The 2150-nt window shown below is 67.5% G+C and overlaps 1 protein-coding gene across 3 annotated transcripts in view; it reads right to left on the minus strand.

Moving 5' to 3' along the window:
* Window positions 1–1841, minus strand: part of NCAN (neurocan) — a 21463-nt gene extending 19622 nt beyond the window's left edge. Inside the window, exon 1 of one of the 3 annotated variants that reach the window (XM_015616007.3) lies at window positions 1725–1841. The gene's annotated coding sequence lies outside the window, so the exon portion shown is untranslated. Of the gene's footprint in view, window positions 1–806; window positions 1039–1724 lie in introns of those variants that run through there. The other 2 variants (XM_015616008.3, XM_015616010.3) reach the window with 2 other exon arrangements.
* Between the last annotated feature and the right edge of the window lie 309 nt (window positions 1842–2150).

Here is a 2150-nt window from a genome sequence, read left to right on the forward strand (position 1 = left end):
TGCCCGGGGGTGACAGCGGGGGTGTCACAGTGGTGGCGAGGGGACGGAGGTGGCCGGGCCACCAAGGGCCGGATCTCACAGCGGGGTGTCCCCGCAGTCAGGGCGGTGTCACCGTGACGTCCCCAAGGCCACGTGGCCCCCTCGGGGACAAGGAGCGTGTCCCTGTCCCCCTCCGCGTCCCAGCCCAACCGGGACAATCGCAGACGAGAGAAATTTAAAATAGCGCCGGTGCCAAACGCCCCCCCAAACCCCCCCGCCCCCCCAAAAGCCGGGTGAACATTTTCACATCTGTCACTAGCTGTCACCTCATGAATAATTCATCCCGCTCATGAATATGCAAAGCCGGGGATGGTGATTAGCTTGAGCTGAAACGGAGCTTAATTCCACACAGGCCGCCGGGACCACCCGGTCAGTTTGGGGGTCACCTGTGCCCCCCGAGCTGCGCCGAGCCCGGGCTGGGCAGGAGCGGGGGGATCCCGGGACGGGACAGAGGCGACATTTGGGACAGCGCTGGCGACACGGGATGGGGTGGCAGCACACAGGGAGCGCTGCCCACCCACCCGGGACATCGCTGTCCCCACCCTGGGGACCCCCCCCCAGCTCTGGGGGTGCCACCTGCGCAGGGCACCCCCCCTGACCTCTGCTGTCCCCGCGGGTCACCCCTGCCCGCGGTGCCACCGCCGCACACGCGACATCCCGGTGCCCACCCCCACGGAGTGTCACCCCCCACCTCCCCTCCCCGCTGCCACCCCGGGGGCTCCTCCTGCGCCCCCCACCCCTAACCCAGCCCCCCCCCCAGCACCCACCTCCCTCCCTGGGTGTCCCCGCCGCCCCAGCGGGGACCGGGGGGTCCTGCGGGGGTGTCCCCCGGGGCTGCGCGGCCGCGGCAGGAGCCCGGCGGCGGGGCCGGCTCGGCGTCCCCTCCTCTCTGCCCACAACAAAGGAATTCTGCAAACCTCGCTGCCGTCACATCTCACAGGCAACGTGATGCTCCCCGCTCCCCCCAGCCTGCCGGAATAAATTAGCACCTCGGGAAACTGTGATCCCGTCCAATATGGGCCCTTTGCCGGGTGCGATTTTTATTAGGCAGACAGTCTGCAGCCTTTATTTTAGAATTTGTTCCTCTTTTTTTTTTTTCTCCCTATTTTGTATTTTTTTTTTTTTTTTAAATAAATATTTATTATTTTCTCCCCGCTTTCTGCCTCTCCCCGGCAAACCCCAAAGTGCCGCGGGAGCCCCAAAGCCGGCTCAGCATCGCTCTGAGCCCATCGATGCCGGGGGCTCGGCCACACGCTGGGAGTGACCCCCGACACCGCTCCCGGTGCCCAAATCCGGGAGGAGACCCCCGGGCCGCTGGGCCTGGCACGGATCCAGGCCGCTGGCAGCGTTATCCCACCGATTTTGGGGTTGCCGAGCCCTGTCCGTACCCGCGTCCGTCCGTCCATCCATCCATCCATCCATCCATCCATCCATCCATCCATCCATCCATCCATCCATCATCCGTCCGTCTGTCCATCCATCCCGGCCCTGTGTCCCAGTGCTGGGGACACCCCCGCCGTGCCACCGCCTGCCCGGTGCTCTCCTGGCAGCCGGGGCCACCCCGGGATGGGGACATTCCCGGCTCCCGACCCGCCAGGGAGCCCCCGGTGTCACCAGCGAGGCAGCGGGGTGACACCTTGGTGACAACCACTGCTGTCCTGCCAGCCCTGGCCACCTCTGCTCACCCTCTGCCTCCTGGGGGGCTCAGGGCACCGTGTCCCACTGTCCCCAGCCGTGTCTGTCCCGCTGTCCTCAGTGCCGGTGCTTCCCGATCCCTCTCGGCGTCCCCAGCCCCGCAGAGCTCCGGTCCTGGCAGTGTCCCCCTGTCCTGGTGTCCCCCTGTCCTGGTGTCCCCCTGTCCTGGTGTCCCCACAGCGCCGGTGGCCACGCCCCCATTGTCCGGCTGTCCCGGTGCCCCCGATCCCCGCAGTGTCCCCAAGCCCCGACAGCTCCTGGAGTGTCCCCAGCATCACGCCAGGGCCACCACCCCACACCGAATGTCCCCATCCCCACCGCGGCCCCAGCCCGGCTCTGACCCTCTCCTGCCACCACCGGTGTCACCGTCCCCATCCCCGCCACCGCCACCGGGACCCGCGGCCCCCCCAACCCCC

This window comes from Parus major, unplaced genomic scaffold, assembly GCF_001522545.3.
Source record: "Parus major isolate Abel unplaced genomic scaffold, Parus_major1.1 Scaffold325, whole genome shotgun sequence".
In the NCBI taxonomy this organism is placed as follows: domain Eukaryota; kingdom Metazoa; phylum Chordata; class Aves; order Passeriformes; family Paridae; genus Parus; species Parus major.